Source organism: Plectropomus leopardus, chromosome 5 (genome assembly GCF_008729295.1).
Source record: "Plectropomus leopardus isolate mb chromosome 5, YSFRI_Pleo_2.0, whole genome shotgun sequence".
Lineage (NCBI taxonomy): Eukaryota > Metazoa > Chordata > Actinopteri > Perciformes > Serranidae > Plectropomus > Plectropomus leopardus.
This window is the reverse complement of record NC_056467.1, coordinates 6,154,978-6,175,873: the sequence shown is the minus strand read 5'-3', so window position 1 is coordinate 6,175,873 and position 20,896 is coordinate 6,154,978.

Genomic DNA, 20,896 nt, shown 5'->3' with positions numbered 1-20,896 from the left:
CAGCCAGTTCACTGATTCGAGGGCAAAGACGAGAATAAATGGGACTACTTTTTTCAATAAACAATGGAAAAGACAATGAATGCATCTCAAAGTGCTTCACTATAACAAATCCAACACACACACACACACACACACACACACAACAGTAATGTAGACATCCAATCAAAACTATCTTATACGTTAAACAGATATGAAAAAATACACATAGGCAGAGTTAAACGGTATTTATGGATTATAAATGCCACACTCAGCGATGAAAATCCCCAAATAAGATTTGATAGGATGATCAGGAAAGCTTTAAAGCTAAATCTCCTGCCAATATTAAGTAACATTGTAGCCATACGCATGCTGGTACAGAGAGTTACAGTCTTACAGCTACATGCTAATACACACACTTATCAACAGCCTCGTGACAGGCGAAAGCCTGTCATTAAAAAAGACCAACGTTCAATAAGAGTTTTATTTTTAAGTGTAATATTTAGTAGAAATGTGAAGGTAACTCGCCATAAAAGTAACAGCCATGACAGCGCCGTTCAACGGAAAGTCGTAAGGGACAAAGTTTGCATTTTCGCATTTTACATCATTTGTTCATGTTGTCAGCCGCTAAGTGTCGCTCTGTGCACGCGCAGAGCAGATTAACCTGAACTGACCTGTGATACACACCAAGGTGGGCCAAAATATCGACAAGATATATACATATATGTGTGTGTGTGTGTGTGTGTGCGTGAAATAGGGCAGGGATAGTAAGAAATATAAATAATAGTAAGAAATATATGTGATATATATTGGCTTGGCTCCCCTTATCAATTATGATACACACACACACACACACACACACACACACACACACACACACAGGCTATATATATATATATATATATATATATATATATATATATATATATATATAGGGCAGGAATAGTAAGAAATAAAATTAAAAGTAAGAATACGAAGAAATAAAATTATAAAAAATTATAAGCTATTATCTATATCTATGTATCTATGTATCTATCTATCTATATATGTATATATGTGTCTATGTATATATATATGTACACAAACACACACACACACACACACACACATTATAGCGTATAATTGTATTTCTTACTATTTCTTGCTCTTTTTGTCTGCATAATTTTAATTTCCTGGCAGCTTTATAGTGTCTTACATTAATAAAATGATAAGACAGACTTGTGACTGAATTTCAGATGATGGGAGGATACCATACATGTAGGGTGAGGAGATAGTTTTGAAAGGTGCTTACACACACAAAAATGAACTAAAGTGACTTTAGTGACTTTAAATGTCCCATGAACTAAACTGACATTTTCTTTTCTTTTCTTTTTTTTTTTTAAATAAACCTTGTTTTACTGTTTTAGACTTTTATATGAAGCCACCTGAGACAAACAACAGGGTCTCTGCTGTTGGTAACAGTAAATATATTGTGTTTTAATCACATGTATTGTCTGCGTCCTGTCGACCATATTTGGTAAGCTCAGTTTAGAATCTTAGAATCTTGGGTTTAGAGCATCACATTCTATAACATTGAGAGTTCTGTTGAAACACACCAGGACCTTGTATTCAGACCCAAACAAGCACTTTGGACAGTCAGTTCACATTTCATGTATTTGGTTCATATCACATTTTACTAACTGAAAGTTTTGCAACAATGTCTACTTCTCAAGCTAAGGTATGTTTAACAGATTCACCAGGGTTTTTTAGTTTCTATGCTAAGTTTGTCAATGTAAATCTTTGGCAACTCTCTGGCTTCACTGACAAGAGTGTTGCAGTTTTTTGTCTGATAGTTATATTTATATATGTAAAGAAGTCCAATTATCTAATTATGTTTTGCCTTTTTCTTACTTTGAACAGACAAACCCAACTGCTCCTAACTTTATAGTGGGAGATCAGAGCAGACAGCGCTCCAGCTTCACTGACAGGTATAAAAGATGTTTATGAACACAGTAAAGTTAGTGACAAAACACCTGTACTGTGCAATTTATAGAGATATTGTGCTGCACTGTATACTGTAAGGTGTTTTTGAACATATTTTTCCATCTCTTAAACGTATGTGACGGAGCTTAAATATCAGAAACATCTGACAACATGTAGTGTTTGTCCATGCTGTGTTTTTTGGCTTTGACTGCAGTTTTTCGTTGTAAAATAAGCATTAGTTTTCTTTCTGTTTTACCAACATACATATTTTAACAAGGACAGGTCAACAAACATATTATATCACATATAAGCAGTTGACAAACTGACTATGATGCTTAAAACATTGACTTTAAGTGTGGCATACTTGCCTTTTTTAGACTCTGTCTCAATTTGTGCTGCATGGAAATAGTGACAGTTTCAGCAAATGTGAAAAGTTTTGTTCTTTTTAAATAAAAGTTACCAACTGTAACTTTAGGCAGCCGTCTAACTGATTACATACGTTCACAACAAAATAACCAACTGGGTATGTGTCCATCAACAGAGTCTCTGTCTCAGAAGCACCTACTGTCAAGACCTCTGCGGAGAACCGCCCCAAGAGGACTCATTGGCAAAACCGACTATTCGGTCGACCACTGGTATGTATGTTTCACAAGAAGTGCTGTTGTGGGGGGCCGAGTAGCTCACCTGGGAGAGCGGGTGCCCCATGTTCAAAGGTCATGTCCTTGCTGCAGCAGTCCCTTTCATGCTTAACTGTCCTGACAAATAAAGGCAAAAAGCCAAAAATAAATCGTAAAAAAGAAGAAGAAATAATGGTGCAACATTTGAACCCAAAAGTCGCTGAACATTGTTTCTTAATATTATTGTTTTTGTTTTTACTCTACAGAAAAGAGACAGAAGTCCATCTCAGACTTTGAAAGATCCCTGCAGCTCAAAGCAAAGGTAAGTAAATCCCTCCTACAAGCAGGGGAGCAGCCGTCGTCTTTACCCTGCTAATGTTGGTAAAACAGGGCTTTACATGCAGATGAATAACCCGTTTATGAAGCTTATCCCGGCTATGATCATATTCAGGATGGATATTTACATGAGTGCAGAGAAATTGGGTTATTCTTTTTCCTGTATACATCCTAGTTTCTTTTAGAGTACTCTAGTTGGTATATAACTGGGTTCACATAAAGAAAATATGGTGTTTATATGCTTAAACACAAAAATGGGCTAATCAAAAAACAAATTCATAAAGGTTATTCATGTCTGTGTAAACCCAGTCACTGATGCAATATTCACAGGCAATAATCTGCTCATAATTTTATCCAAATCTCTATTTTTTTACACAGACTTAATAAAGTTTTGCATTCACTATTTGGATTTTTTTGTACAAATTATCAATTGTTTTGTACTATATTGAATATTAAATCAAATATCCATAAAATATATCACTAAAACATGGGTCATCAGTTTACAAAATAAGGGGGGGGGGGGGGGTCCCTTCAGTAAAAAACGTGTGGAACAACTGTACTAACCAGCTCTGTGTGTGTTTTATTTCCTGCAGAGTTGACTCTCCACGTGGTCCAGACACCACCACAGCACCTTCACCTAAGAAGGAAAACAAGAAGAGTCGCTGGAGATTCTTTAGCTGTTGCAGTAGAGTATGTTTCAAGCAAACAGTTCTTAAAATGAAGCACATATTTGTCTTATAAAATGCAGATTCTCGCTCATCTTGCTGCTGTGTCTGTACTATCGAGTGCTGAAAATTTTTTGTTGTTTCCAATAGAAAAAACGTCGCGTGGCTCCGGCTTCTGACGACAACATGACACATCACAACAGGTAGCTCAGCATTGTTTTACATCACATCCTTCGAGGGCAGGAAATAATAATTAGTGCTTTCTGTGCTTTGCAAATGATCACTGATTCAGTATTTTTTTGCACAACCGGTAAAAAGATGAAATGCTTCAGAACGTGTTTGTTGCTCCATGTTTCAGGCCTGTTAAAGCTCCAACTTGGACTCACCAGTCTGCCGACTCCATCCAAGTCGCAGACCCAGTTGTGGAGTTTAAACAACTCAATGATAAAGAGAAGGCCGCACCGGACGAAGTCAACAAGGAGGACAAGAAAACCGCTGCCACCGTGCCTCAGCAGCCCCCTCTTTCCTCCTCACAACAGAAAAAGGACGTCATCCCCCGACAGAGCCTCGGAGTTCAGCAGGTCTTCTTGCTTGGGTAAGTAAATCTGCACATGTACAGACAATAAACAAAAAAACTGATAAATATTTTACAAGAATACAGAAAGTGTTAATTTACCCAGAATCACCTGTTTGCCTTGCTTTATTTTATTTATTTTATAGTTCTCAATTTTATTTTCCTGTACTTTTACAAATTTCTTGCTCATTTAGGGGTTAATTTCGTTAAGTTGCCTCTTACCTTTTCGAAAGAAATCAAGGCAATTTGCTCAGTTTCAAAGGATTATATGAGTCCCAGTTGGTGATTTGTCATCTAAGATCATGATGTTGACATGTGATCTGACTTGTTGTGTTTCTATGTATCAGGTTTCCCAACCCATACCAGAACTGCTATATGAACTCCACTCTCCAGAGCCTGATCACACTCGCAGAGCTCGTGCGAGACGTCAGCTGCCAGGAGGAGGTGTGAGTTTAATTCCTGAGGCTGAGTTGATAAGGTACGACATCCACACACACACATACACACACACAACTTCCTAATAGAAAACAGTTATCCCCTCCACACACCTGGAGACCAAAATAAATAACAACGTCTCTCTTCTTTCACCCTCTCTAGCCTTTTTATGAACATTGTAAGGTGTCACCGCTCTGGAGATGCCCGCCACAAACTCCAGGTCCTTGAAAGATTCAAGAGGGTCCTCTCTGTCCAGGCGCCTGAATTTGCCGACACCCAACAGAAGGTAAGTCAGCTGCTTTCTCACCTTTTAATGTTTCTGTGGATTGCTGCTCGTCTGTGCATCAAATCTAACCTGTTTTTCTGTATGTTAGGACTCCCACGAGTTCCTCACCACCATCCTGGATCAGATGAGGAGTCTGGCTTCACCGCTGCAGGAAGCCGCAGCTTTCTTGGGAAAAGTTACAGCTGCCCTGTGGAGAAGAACCTTATGTTCAAAATGCAGAACACCAGAACCTGCAAAAAGTAAAAGCACAAAGAGAAACACACAGCATGTGGTGGCAGAGCTGTCCACAGTATAACAACAATATTATAAATTCTTATCAGTCGCAATCTCTTTTCTCCGTTATACACCGTTGTATGTGCTCTGTCTCTTTGTGGTGCAGGTGTGGTGATCAATCCATCAGAGAGGAGGAGTTCACTAACCTCTCGCTGGACCTGATTCCTGGAGGTTCAGTTCAACAAATGCTCCAAGCCTATCAGAAGGTACGAAACTGGTGTCATTCACATCAACGCCGATTGATATCATGGAATAAATTGTTTTCTTGGTGTTTTGTGCAAAATTACTGACAGTTTGTCATCCCTGCAGGAAACAGAGCTGGAGTATCACTGCGAGTGTGGTGGCAAGACGTCTAGCCTCCAATCCGCCTTCCTGACCCTGCCGAAGTAAGTCCCATTACATGGATTATGAATTTGTGAAGAAATCATGTTTACATTTAAGGCCAAACAATTTCAAATGAATGCAGTCTGAGATTGTTGGATGTGCTGTTGCTGCAGATCCAGGCGTTGATTTTACCTACAAAATAGCAATTTGCATATCTGTTACTGACTACATACTACACTGAATTTGGAAGAAAACTTCAATTTTCTTGCATACCTCCAAGGTGTAAAGGAATCCCCATATGCAATTTTTTTTTTACTTTATTAAGTAAATGTGTTTAACAACATCAAAACTATATGTAAACTCCAGTTTGAAAAACTTGTGCAGAGTAATTTAAGTCTTATTTATCCCATCATATGCTTAGTGCTTCCAAAACAGCACGCTAAAACGATGTTTTTTATGATTAAAAACATCTCATTACAAACTGTATCATGCAAAAATGTGTTTGGAACAAACTGAGCATATAAGTGGACAAATGAGTCTTGGATTACTCTGCACAAGTTGCTTGAAAGTTTGGAAAGCAACAATTAGATAGAGTTTTATTGTTTCAGTTAATGCAGAATGTTTTCGGGCACGCAAGAAAAGCTACTTTTCTTCACAAGTGAGAGGTTTAATAACTGATAAACAGGTGGTCATTTTGTAGGGGAGGTGTTCTTTCCGTAATATTACGTATCAACACGTCTGCATTAAATTTCTTTCCACTGTTTCCTTTTCTGCCTACAGATTCCTTATCTTGCATCTGAAGAGGTTCCATTTCAATCGATTCCTGCAGTTGGTTAAGCTGCACAACCCTGTCAACCTCGTCAGGGAGCTCATAGTGACCTCTTCTAGCCAGGTAGGACAATCACACGCCTGAAAACAAACTATGAGCAAATCTGTGTAGCTTGCTGATACAACATGCATATGGCTGTTAGTTAATGTTACTTAATATTAGCTTTGAATTTAGCTTTAACACTTTTTCAGTCATCCTATCAAACCTTATTTGGGGATTTTCTTTGTTGAGTATGGCATATACAATCTTTAAAAACCATTTAGCTCTTAGGTTTTTTAATGTCAATTTAATGTTTAAGACAGTCTTTAAGGGCTGTAGCTTTGACTGTATGTCTACATTACTATACTATTACTACTGTGTGTGTGTGTGTGTGTGTGAGAGTGTGTGTGGCTAACCGTTTTTATCTGTGTATGTTTTCAGGCTGAGGGCTGCTACAGCCTGGTCAGTATGATCAGTCATTTAGGCAGAGGAGGAAACGGAGGTAAGATATTTACATTAACAGGTTGATAAGTGTAATCAGTTACTTTATCAGTTTTAAACTATTTGAGTTATTGACATCATTACAAGAACTCAAATTTGCATTACGATTCATTGGGAACTACAGTTCAACTGTTTCACTACATGTTCAGACACCTGCTGTAACCACGATTCCTCCTCTGTTAGGACACTACATCAGCGACAGCATACATCCAGATCAGGACCTGGATGCCTCAGGTGACAGTTGGCTCAACTTTAATGATGCCCACGTCACCCTGACAACGGGCGCCGCCACGTGTGAGAGGCGCCAGAAAACAGCCTATATCTTGTTCTACCAAAGTCGAGTAAGTGGACAGTGCTGAGACACCGTTGAAGTCAAACACAACATACAAACTCTGATGATGTTTAAATGTTTCCCTACAAACTAGACCAACTAACGTATCTTGTGTCTGTTTTTAGATGTAAAATTGTGTTGTAATGGTGAGACCTAATGATGGCGGACTCCTTGGACCAAAACAACGTCTGCATGAGGAGCAAAGACAACTCCATCCGTCAGCCTCAAGCTGATCCGGTCCAGGTGAGCTGCTATGAAGACATCAGGTGAGTCTGTTAATTCTCTTTCGGTTGCTGTAGTGCAGGTGATAGAGATGAAACAGACAGACCAGCAGCTCATCTTGTGATCCCGGACCGGCAGTAGGTCCCCCAGCCCTCAGCATAAGCTTATGCTCAAAGCATATTATTTTTTTGTCTATTTTAAATGCATTTAATTTCATTTTAGACTCACTGAGTCTTTATGGATTAAACAAACAGTTTCTTTAAATGCTCCACAACAACATTGTTTGTTTCTTTGGTTGAAGTCTTTGGTAAAGAGTTTGTTCTTCATAGAGTGTAATATGCAGATCAGAATACTGTTTAATGTGGTTTCAGCTCTGCAGAGGATCTGTTCCACAGCTTTTTTAGGAATGGGATATGTTTTTAAAATTTTTACATTTCAACAATTATGCAACCTGTAAGGCCGGCAGCTGTAAAAATCATGTTTATATAATACAAATTTAATGAAAATAAGAGTCATTAAAGGCTCAGATGCAAGCGACTGATATTCACACAGAGATGAATAAAAAGTACTCTTGAAGGAAGTGAGATGAGGGAAGAACATGTGTGTTAAGTTATTTTAATAGCAATCGTACTATGATACTAGTACAATATTAATACTCTTGTTTTTATATGATTTAGATAAAACTGAATTCAGGTGGCGTGTCTGCGTTGCTGGCTTTCTAATGCTGTTGATTGTGTATTCTGTGCGTTTGGGCTGCAGGTTATCATTGGCTACTTAATGAGACCACTAGATGGCGAAGTTGCGTCGGCCTTTGATGTTTGTGTTTCACAGCAGAATTCAGTATTTTGGTGTGTACTTTTCTATTTGGGGAAACCTATTTTGGCTCCTGTAAACAATTTGACTTCCGAGTCTTTTGGAGATTGCGTGTTTGTGTTTGTGTCAGACAGCCAATCCTGGCAAGACATCTTGTTATGTGTGACTGTGTGTGTGTGTGTGTGTGTGTTTCCGTCACTTCGTTTCAACCACAGTGACCCACCAATCTGTGGATACGGATCACTGTCCTTTTCAATTACTGAATGTCACATGCAATCTGACTGTAAAAGCATTTCTGGGTTCACACACACACACTCACTCACTCACTCACACACACACACACACACACACACACACAGAGCCACATTAAACACGGACACATTCAACGATGTGGATTTGCTTTTACTTTATTCAAAATAGAAGGGAACATTGGACAAAGCTGTGGATTTACAGCATCTGATCACTTTAACAGGGTTAACATCAAAAATAAACTTTATTACAAAATATAAAAATTATTATAATATTCTCCACATAACACAGACAAAAAATGTATCATTCTTACTTACCTGGAAGCCACTGGGTGAGACTTTACAGTTTGTAAATAAGCGTTATTATACCGACTTGTGAAAGCAGAGGTATATTTGAAAATTACAAAACTTTCCCAGAATTCAGGACCTTAGTTTTGTCTTAGAGTACATTTGCAGAATCTGTAGCAGGGATACACACAGTAATTTTATGGGCGTGGGGTCCCAGTTCCAGCTATGTCCTAATATTATGACCAGTAGACTGAATTATATTTTTAATTCACTGTAAAGGTATATTGTAGGGCACTGGCTCTTAAACTATGGAACATGTACCACAGGTGGTGTATGGAAGAATCTGAAATGTTTCTTAAAAAAATAATGAACTAATTTAAAAAATAGTATTAAAACTATCAAAAATACTGTAACATTTCAAATGAAAATTCTTAAACCATGAGATCCATGAAACAGAAGTTTAATAAGTTAATAATAGAAAAAGTAATGATAATAAAAGTTAACAATAAGTAATAATAGTAAGTTAACAAACATAAGTTTTGCCTTTCCTGTAATATTTTTGTTTTAACCTGTTTCGCAGCCACACTGATGAATGTAGAGCACACATACATTCACGATTAGTTACGAGTTAAACTGTGATGGCAAGATAGTAAACGGAGGTCAAATGAATGTTTTAAAAATGCTGCAGCCGTGGCTCCAAACGGCAACTGTGCTGTGTTGAAATGGAAGCGGAGGATAATCAGCGGAGCTCAAGAGACTACTTAAGCAGCAGCAGTGAAATCTCGACTAAACCTGAAGTGTCGGGCTGAACCGTCCCGTGTGTGAGAGTTGTGGAGGATTTTAAGTTCTTGTGATTCCTTCATGCAGCTGAAAAGCGTTGCCTTACTGTATTTTATTTCAGTCATAATGGTGGTACTTGGAGAGTGTAACGTCATCTGAGGTGGAACGTGGTGTAAAAATTCACTGCAACTTTAACTTCATTTTATATTTGTAAATTGCTTCTATATTTTTATGTCATATCTTATTCTATTAAAATTTACTATTTTTATTCTCCCTCTATGTTAACTGTTCAAATTCCTTGTATGTGTAAATGTACTTGGCAATAAAACCTATATTCTGATTTTGATTCTGATTAACAGGCCACAAAAATTCGCAATATTTTTTATACAAGCATTAATGCAGCCATGCTTTCATGCATTCACACATTTCACCTCGCTATACTCGTCAATAGTCCAACGATGGCTCCCTACGACAGCAGGTTCATGAGTTATCAAAGGCGACGTGGCAACATGGTGTGTTTGTCTCTGTGTGTGTGTGTGTGTCTTAAAGTTTTGTCATGTTACATAAATCTGTTTAAAAGTTATGCACCTTTATGTTTTTTTGCCAGCTGGCACGAACACTTAACCAGCTGTCCTTTGGCTCATGACCAATCTTTCCAAAACAAGTTGTGCAAGTGTGGAGATTTATTAGGAAACTTTGCACCTTTTAGATTACTGACTATCACCACAACCTTTTAGCCAATTGGCATGAACACAAATACACACCTTCATACACACACACACACACACACACACACACGTGACCTCAACGTCAAATTTCAGCTTGCTGGGGCAAAACTCTTGCCGTCAAAGGGTAGGGACATTTTTGTGGACCAAACGCTTCAAAATGACTAATCTGTCAGAACGATGCACTTCTGTGGGCGAGAGGAGGCCAGTTAAGTCGCGGATGTTCAGTTTGTTTGCAGACACAATTAGGATTTAAGCTGAGAGGCTTGTATGGGCGATTCTCAGCGAGAGCAGCAAAAAGCCCCGCTAGTCTCCTTAAAGCTACAAGTGCGAGACGCTCCTAAGTTACATCGATAGGCCTCTTAACTTAATTCTGCTTTGTGACCATTTTACTCTCTACAGGCCAGAGCATTTCACAGGTAAAGTGCTGCACCGCAGCTTACAGCCAGTAAGAGATAAATGTACTTTCCATGTATATTTCAGGTTTATTCGTTAAAAATAACTAAATATTGTTAAAAAAAATAAAATAAAATGTCTTTAAAGGCCTTTTGAATACAAGAAAGAGATTTAGAGGTTGATGTTTTAACTGGTGACTTGAAGCTGCACGTCTCATATTCGTGTCTTCATCCTCATGTCTGGCACCATGTGCACATGATAACCTGGGAGAACACACACACACACACACACACACAAAAACAAAACACACAGTTAGAGCCAGCAGGCATCCACTTTAGATGAGCGCTGAAAAAAACATCAAAAAGAGATCCAGGCAGTTCAAACTGTCATTGAGAGTTTTTTACTGTAATCATCATTAAATAGTCTCGCACGAACCTTCATTTCAAATAATTGATTCAAACCTGCAAGAACTGATTTTGACTGTGTTCATGCATATGGCAGATATTTTTGTAAGACTGTGTATTTTTGTTTAATCCTGGAATCTTGGAACGAAATTTATTGACATTTATACTGTTAAGTGCAAAAAATGTGCAACATGAAACCCATTCAAACTGCAATTTTTTCATCCCACAGCCATCAAAGCATAAAAACACGCATTGTATTATTTTTGGGTGTCATTTTGGGCTTTTACATTAGAGTTTGTCATTTGTACTGTTTTCCAACTGATGCCATCATTTTTACCATATTTAGCTTTATGAAGAAAATACGTTTTTTTCCACTAGGTGCACAATCGATGTTGCAGCGAATCATTGACGTATCCCAGGCTGTAATAGCCCCCCCCCCCCCAAAAAAAGTATACTGAAAATAATTGCTTCTTTTTTCATCTTAAACATAGTTGCATTATACCAAAAACCTGGCATGTAAAAAATTACTGAATATTTGATATTTACAATTAGGACTGATGGTTAAAAAAATAAACTCAGTAAAAGTAGAAAATAATTTTAATGCATAATCATTTTTGATTGATTCTGAAAAGCGCATTTTGTGCAGAGAGTGATGCGAGTGTGTGTAATATTAAAGCAGACCCTGAGGGTTAATTTCGTTCTTATGCACTTCCTCCCTTCCTCACCTCACATCCTTTACCTCCATCTCGCTACTGTGCTTCTCTTCCTCTTCCTCACCCCTCCATTCCAACCAAAATTCCTCCCAATCCTGTTATCCCTCCCCAAATCCCAACCCTCCACCACCCCAGCCACATTCAAATTTCCACTCCTCTACCTGCTCTCCTCTCACCCTGACCACCACCCCCACCTGTTCACCTCCTCCTCAGCCAAAGTCCTCAGACTCCTTCTCCTCCACACCAAATTCTCCTTCCCCTCCACCATCACCCCCTTCCTCCCCTGATATGAAATGTTGACCCTGTGGCTGGTGTCTCCTGGTACTGGGACTGCCTGCCAAGCTGAATGGACCCAGGGCATCGGGTAGCCGGGCTGTGTGTGTGTGTGTGTGTGTGTGTGTGTGTGTGTGTTGGGTCACGGCGTGGGGATTAGGTGTGTGTGAGTGATTGAGGGTGACAGCGGCCCTAGCATTAGGGGCCCTGTGGCAGATTTCGTAGGCCTGTTTTAGACACACTAAGCTGGATTTACCAGCAGCAGTGTGTCAGCAGTGATGCAGCCTGCCTGGACCTCCTACAGAACACACACACACACACAAATACACACAGGCACACACACGTAGAGTCACATCACCTCTGACCCCACCTATCCACCTGCGACCAGTCTGACTTCCCATCATCCCTTTCTTTCTGTGCATTTCTTCCATCCAGTCCTTAGTGTTAACAGTTTAAACGTCCTCCTCTGTAACATTTATAATTTCCTACAGTTTGTTTCTATCTTTTCACACTACGGTAAACCTGCTGAGGAACAATGGACTCTGTGACGCATGCAGACCACTGTAGCATGCACTAAACATCACCCCTCACTGCGACCCCAAAACAAACATTACGGTCCGGTCACTGAAACTCTGCAGAGAATCTCATTCATTTTAAAACAATGACTGCAAACATTAGATTCCCTTAACCCTTTGAAACCTGAAGTAACATCATTTTTCTTGTGCTGCTTTCAGACATCTTTCACAAATATAGAAACCTTTGATCACTGAAAAAACTAGTTCAATTTTTTACAAAAACATGGGGGAAAAAGGCAATATGCAAACTGATTAAAATGCAAGAAATTGCAAGAAATTAGTAAATTTAGACAATTATTTTTAAGAAGAAAGCTACGGAAAAACTATAATTACTTACTTATTATTCTGAGACCCATTTTCCTAGTAATTTCATAATTTTTTTTCTTGTACTTTTTATGAATTTCTTGCTAATTTTTGGGTCATTTCTTCTTTTAATGCTCATTGCCTTATTCCCATGTACTTAACAGAAATCAAAACAATTTACTCAAGTTTTAAAGGGTTAATGGCAGCAAAGTAAATGAGAGCGCAACTTACTGCGGTGAACTCTGATGTGAATTTTCACTTTGAAAAGATCTGAAAATTTAAGGCCTTTGCAACCCCGTCATTACTTTTGTATGTTAGTATCTGTTTTTCTTAATTTCGTTGTTGTGGCAACACCATTGCTGCCTGGATTTTGTTAAGAGACAATGTTTCTTTCAGATAACAAAATATTACATTTATGTACCATGTAGGCTTCACATCAGAGGTGGCTGGGAAGGTGGCGAACGTACAAAGTGCACACAAGAACTTTGAGTTTGCGTCCAGACTCATGTTTTGAGTTTAGGCAAAAAAAGCGCTTTGTATAACGTTAGGAATCAAGGTTTCATTTTAATATAAAAAGTTAAAATAAAGTCTCGTGTCTCCCTGTGTTCATATAGTGCCTTTTGTTGTCAGCACTAGTGTCTTTAAGGGGTCAACAGATTATCGGCCTGGCCGATTATTTAGGGCCGATATTTGACTTTTTACTGATTATCTGCATCAGCATTTTATTTTTGATAATAAAATATTAAAAAATAAAATTATTAAGTAAATACTGCAAACACAGTGTCAGAATGGGAGGAACTTTTTGTAAAACCTCAGGGAGCTATTTTAATTTATTAATTTTTTGTATTTCAATGTTCATTTGAATTTATAAAACAAGCTGCTGGGAACTTGCTGTATTTGAGTTTCAGTTCTCATTAAACATTTGTTCACGACATTTAAACACAGCTCTGTGTTGAAATTTATTATATTCCAAATTCTAAATATTGACAGAAAGATTTTATTTTTTATTGTAAACACATATCAGTCCCAAATATCGATCATCGCTGGATGTTGCTGGTGATGGTTGTACTTTTTATCAATATGCGTAATAAGCTTCTTTTTAACTCTGTAGTCAACCCTCTGCTCTCTAGCTAGCCAACATAAATGTCAAGATATTGTAGTCATGAATTAAAAATAACATAACCCACACCCTATATGTCATTTAAAAAAACGCTTTTTTTAATGAAGCATTGGGTTGAAGCACTCCTCAGGAGCCTGCTGTAACTTTGGTTAAATGCTGTTAAAAGGGGTGATAAATAAGCAATGCTGTAATCACAATGACAGTGAGTTACAGTATTGTAAGATTCACATTTTTGGCGGAAAAAACACTAAAACATGCTTTCAGTGAACATTTTTTGGACATGTTTAGTATCAACATTATTTTGACTCTTTGGGTCCATTAATCAGCAACATTTCCTCATCTTGTCAATAGAAAACACTACATTTTGAGTTGTATACAAACATAATTTTGGGCAGGGCTGGCCTAAGAAGGGGCACGCGTAGCAAAATGCCAGAAAGCTATCCTTTTAGCTAATACCGTTTAATTAAATACTGAAGCTAGAAATGTGGTGTAGCATATCAATTCTAAACTTTGCAGAATAGATGGTTAACTGAGTTAGTGAGTTAGGAAGCTTGCTTGGTTCTGATACTACGTAGCATGTAAAATAACCTCTCTGACTCTCTCTGGTGGCCCTTAAAGTAGCATTTAACAGACTGTGGAGGGGTACTTTTGGATACGATACACGCACACATGCAGTTAAATTTAAAGGTGAGATGGTGAGGGAAGTGTTTGCGATGGTTTTAGCTTCCCTAGAAATTTTAAATCACATTTTCTGCACCTGACTATTGTTCATCCTTTGCTTATCTTACAGTGGAGTTTCATGCTGGGTGTATTTGTGTGGTCACTTTGTGTGTGTGAACATGGGGGGTATGTGGGGCCACTGTGGCCCCGCATGTCTCCACACACATGTATTGATGCTTCATTGTGGGTTTCTTTGTGCACACCTTTGTCCCTGCGTGTTTGTGCGTGCACTGGTGTGTGTGTGTGTGTGTGTATGTGCCTGCAGATCTCTGTTACAGCTTGTCCATTGTGAAGGAGAGTGTTGAGCAAGATCCTGACCCACCAGCGGGTACTAATCAGACGCATTCCTCGGGATTAAACGGCCAATTAACAATAAGAGAGCCATTGTGGCCCCGTCTCCTTGTGCGTCACAGTTAAAAGGTTTTGTGTGTGTACGTGTCGCACTGAGCGCGTGTGACTCTACTTGTGTGTGCGAGGGCATGCGCTTAAAAAGCACTCTGATTTTTCTACCGGCATGTAGCACTTCTGGTTGCACTGCTCAGGTTTTAAATTAACATGCACGCCATTGCCTCATAAAACAACAGATTGCATTTAAACTGTGCGAAATTTAAAACAAACTCGATAGATTGAGAGATGGTGCATTACGGGCTCTGCATGCCAAATAGTGGCTGCAGGTCACAAGATGTGTGTGTGCGTGTGTGTCTGACACAGTGTTCCTAATGATGCAAGTTAATCCAGGGTATATTAAAGCAGTGAGTTTGCCTGCCATAAACATTTACATTTAATGCAAATGATGAACACTATTCTATTCTATCTATTTGTGGATACATTAGTGTCCTGATTGTACATGTAGTGTATCTGTGCATAAATGGTGTCTCCAATATCCATGCCTGTGTGTGTGTGTGTGTGTGTGTTCAGAGTGGGTATATGCATCAGCGTGGCACGTGTCGGAGTGTGGCAGAGGATTAGTGAGGCTCAGGGCCTGTTGCTCCACTTCCATGATTACTACTGCTGTCTACTGCCATATGGGGTGGTGGGGGTGCAGGTGGAGGCGGGTGGTGGAGGGGGTGGGGTCGCAAGCTACTGTACCACGCTACACACACACACTCACCCCACCCACCTCCACCCGCACCGATAATGTCCCCCTTCCACACCAGCACACACACACACACACACAATCCTTCATACAGCAGTGCATATGAAACCATGCCTGAATGCACATATGCATGAGCTTTGTTTTAACAACTTGAAAAGTGTGTGTGTGTGTGTGTGTGTGTGTGTGTGTGTGTGTGTTTGTTTCATCTTGCATATACACCTGCCAAACTAAATGCTGAATAACCTCTAATTAGACAAAGTGGCACACCACATAATGTCAGTACAATTTTTAAAAAAAAAGTAAAAATAAAAAAGAAACAATGTTAAAAAAATGAAAAGAATGAACACAAAATACATTCTGAAAATTTAAACATCATAAATTGTACTGTATTTTATGAATTTTATGAATGAATAATTTTATAAAATTTAAAACAAAGTTTTAAGCTATAACTCTCTTTTTGTTGGTGGTGTTTTGACAGGATTTACAATCTGATAAAAATCATAACAATTTTACATAATAATGACATCTAATTATGAATTATCAAGTGAACAATAACAAATAACCCCCTAAATAACCAATTAACAGTTAAAGAATATGTACTAAATGCTGCCACTTAAAATGGTCCTGGAGCTGCATTTTATTACAGTAAATCATTGATAGAAGCTCTTTATATCTAAGTGTTTGAAGAAACCTTTTATGCACTGCAAGAATTAGAATACAACATCTCTGGATATTCACAAATGTAACTGAAATTGTCCATTTTATCTAATTAGAAGTGTATGAGTATGAGGGCATGAACAGGTGTTAACTTGCTAAAACCCCAGACAGTGGTCAAGGAGGGGGGCTAAATGATGACGGTGAACACACACACCACCTGCTGCTGTCTGCGGTGGATTAGAGATCTGTCTCCTCTCAGAGGACAGCAGGGCACACACATGCACGCAGCGGGAGGTCCACTGTCTGAAATTGATCAAGAAGCTGAGGCGAGACATTATTTACAGATGAACTCATGGTGACACACAAAATGTGTGCACCTGTGAAATGTGTCACCTGAAGCTGGAACTGAGTGTAAACAATTATCCAGTTATCGGCCGGTTTACACACTGCAACCGAGGAAAAAATGTTGAGGCTATTCTTATAACAGTCGTTAAGATGTCCCACTGGGAGACATGTTACCCTGCCTTAATATAGGCCTTCAAGGGATGAGACAAGCCTTTTGTGGCCAATTTGCTAATAATTTATTGTAGTTACGACGCTTAATGTTCCCGCTGCAAAGTTTGTCTTTACTCCAAGTTTATAAAAACTGGAATTGTATTAAAAAAATAGATAAATACAAAAAAAGTTTTCAGAAAAAAAATGGAGGGAAATATTGGCATGTATTTCCTCCAGACGTTAATCGTTTTCGTTTGAAAGCATAAATATGAGGAAATAAATATATATATATTTACAGATCTAGATCAAACAGAACAAATCTCCCATGCAGTGGCGGATCTTAGGTGACACAGGTTGGAAATCAAACATAAGGGAAATGTTGAAGTGGAGTAAGTGTAAAAGGAAATAAAAGGCAAAAGCTATCCGAGGTGCAGTACAAAAAAAAAGATAAAAGAAGAAAAACTTCCATTGTTGGTCTCATGTTATATTTTTTTCTTAGCTATGCTGTTTATTTGTGCCAATTTAAATATAAATGTAACAGCTAATATATAGTAATTATTATATAAATATAATAATATTATCTTAAAAATAACAATAGTACTCCTCGGGGGGGGCCTGGAGAAGCTTGCCTAAGATGCCATGTCTCCTAGTTACGGCACTGTTGCTATGGTCAGTACATGAAGAATGACTAGTTGTAAAATATAATAAAAAATATATTGCATAAATCTTGTTTTTTTGTGAATACAAAAACATATTTAACAGTAATATTAAAGACATGCCAATATTTCAGGTTAATTTTGTGTACCACACTATTAATGTAAAGGTGTACCATTACTGAACATCATAAAGTTACGTAAGTAAGCTTTAACTGGTACTGCTGGGAAATTAAACACTCCTATGCCCACACATAACTCTTTAGGTTATATACATACTTTATATAAAATCTACACCTGCACATGTACTTAGTTCAGCATTATATAAGCGACCGCAGTCTGAGTTTATCTTTAGCTTAGACGCGTGACAGACTGCTGACAAGTCTTACTAAACGGACACAAACACACACACGCATGTTTGGGCACATATATGCACTTGCGTACACTAATGGCATGTAATGTCGGTCTAACAGCAGGGACATTTAATGTAACCTGCATGAGACCTTCATCATCTCATATGGCCCATTGTGTTACTGTTGATGGAGGAGTGCAGAGACACATGGTCTGACCTGGACTCATGCAGAGTAATCCTCACATCAATTTAATGAGGACTGTGACCTCAATGCACGCACACGCGCGCACGCACACACTCTTTTTTAACCACATGAGCATATAGACACTTGCAATAGTGTTATAAATATCCATTTAAGACCAGAAGCACGTTGATTGTTTGCAAAAAATGCAGCATATTAATAGTTTAACTAAACGTAAAACAAAAAAATCAAGATAAAATTCACAGCAAGACCCTCAGAAAACTCAGCCTACGTCTGTTCCAACGCTCCCCCCATACCCCCCTTCCCCATCTGTCTCTCTCTCTCTTCTTCTACCCTGTTTTATCATCACGCTCCTCTTCTCTTCCTTCTTTCCACCCCACCCCGTCTGTAACTTTCCACCCAGTTTCCTCCAGTAACAATCTTCACCTCCACCAGTTCCTCACAGTTAGCACCACATGCCCTCCTCCTGGTCTGTCTCCCACTCAATCTGCCTCTCCATCACACACACACACACTCACACACACACACACCACTGTGGCCCTCTCTGTCAGCGCTGCTCCGTCCCATAAGCTCAGTTACCTTATCAATAGTGATCAATCCGGCCACAGAACCGAAGGTCCTGCTCTCTGTCTCTGTGCAGCGAGCGCTTGGTTCTCTCCATCCACCCTTCCTCTGTCAATCTGGCCACAAACCCCTCTTTCCTCCCTTTATCCCGAGGTAAGATACTTACTTTTCAGATAAAGCATATTATGATAAATCGGCTGAACTCTGTGCGTGTGTGTGTATGTGTGAGTGTGTGACTGTCACACACACACAAACACTATAAGCACACAGTGTGCACACACATACAAAAATACAGAGTGTGTATCGAACAACATGATGTCAGAGGTACTTAACAGCTGGAAAAGTGTTGGTGTTTTTATATAATGCATGTGTGCGTGTACGTTTTTGGGTCTTTTGGGACATTCGGTTTATGTCATATCGTTCAGTTATGGAGACATAAATGGTTCCTCTATTCATGTTATCACCGTCAGAGTCAAAATAAAGACGACTGGAATAAAATGCTAGTAATAAGGCAAGAAACGAAACAACTGTAGTTTCCTGTAATAAAATGACCCAGAAGGCCTCATCAAAACTGTGTTGAAGTCTGACTCAAACTTGATTTCATTTTCAATTTGAAATCCTTTTTCATTTTGATTTGTTGGAGTGGTTTTACAGTAGATTTAATGTCAAAACAGACAAATGAAACATTCAGTTTATACATAGATATCCATGCAGGAAGACTGTATGTTTCCCTTTTTACAACAATTATCGAGAATGAATGAGTTTGCTCTCTGCCCTTTAGTCTTCGAAGGACGCGTGATACACGTTTGCTAATGAAATGGGCCCAGAGAGAAATAGGGGAGCATATGGGCAAATGTTCTTCAACAAAGTGGGATGGAAGTTAAGGTCAACAAGGGGAATAAAAGAGTTTGGAGAAAATGAAAACTAAATGAAAATACAATGGCTGTGTTTGCCTCTGGGACGTGTATGCGTGCTTGTTTCAAAATGGGATGTTTATGAAATGCTGTGTGTGTGTGTGTGTGTGTGTGTGTGTGTGAGTGAGTGTGTAGGAGTATAGATTAGATGCACTAAGCCTCTTATGTGCTGGTTGTCCTTAATTTGTGTCTGCTCTGGGTCCTAGTGCGTCCAAACCAGCAGCCTTTCAGCACGGAGCGATTTCCACACAAACAACCACAAAACAGCACATGTCGTGCAACAATAAAATACATCTTTCTTAATCTTAAAGTGCATTAATATGTAGTGCTTATCTTAGGCCATGTATAACTGTGCATATGTGAAAACCCACAAAATTAAATTTCTCTATCTTAATTACATGGAGTGGGAACAGAATGACTGAAATGATAAAAAATAAATAAATTAGACAAACAAGTTCATTAAACCATAATACAAAATTCTGTCTTACAAATAAATAAATAAATGAAAGCATTTGGGGCTTTTTTTAAAATCATTCATTCATTAGCGCTTATTTCATTTGGTTGAATTTAGGGTGGAATTTGCAGTATTTACACAGTGTGCCTGACCTTGAATCCACTATTATAGTACACTTTAATACACCTTATTGTAAAGGATTGGGCAGTTACTTAAAAAAGCAACATTCATATCCCATTTTTTAAAATATTTTAGGCTACAATGTAACAATATTTTTTAGAGATATGTAGAGAGATAAATGTGTCATTTATTTGTTGTCGTGCACAAACGCCTAATGCCTCTTGTAGGCTTGTTTATCCAAACTTAATGTTGTGATTTTCCCAAATGGATGGATTAGGCTAATTACTTGATTAATTGCAACCTTTTGGGCCTAGCATTACATTAAGGTGCGGTGTATTGCTCTAGTAATAATAAATAAAGCATGAAGAGTTTGCTGCTGAAAAAAGGGCTGTTAAAAAAGCCATTTATCATAGCTAAAAGTTTTTTTAAAAAAACCAACCAAACAAATAAACAAAAAAAACAGGACAGAACTGTACTTTTGGGATCTTAGACGGTAATTTTGAATGCTTCTGAGTTTTAGACTAGAGTTAGGTTGCAGGATAAAATTTATATTTGTAAACTTTGTATGTCATTTAATGCCTGCTTCTTTAGCAGCTTTAGTAGCTTATCAGGGTGTTCCATTTCACACCGTTTTATTGGAAATCATGTTTGTATCTACATTTTCATCGACTTTGTGAATAAACCGAATTGAAAAAAAGTAAAATTAAACTAAACTGAACTG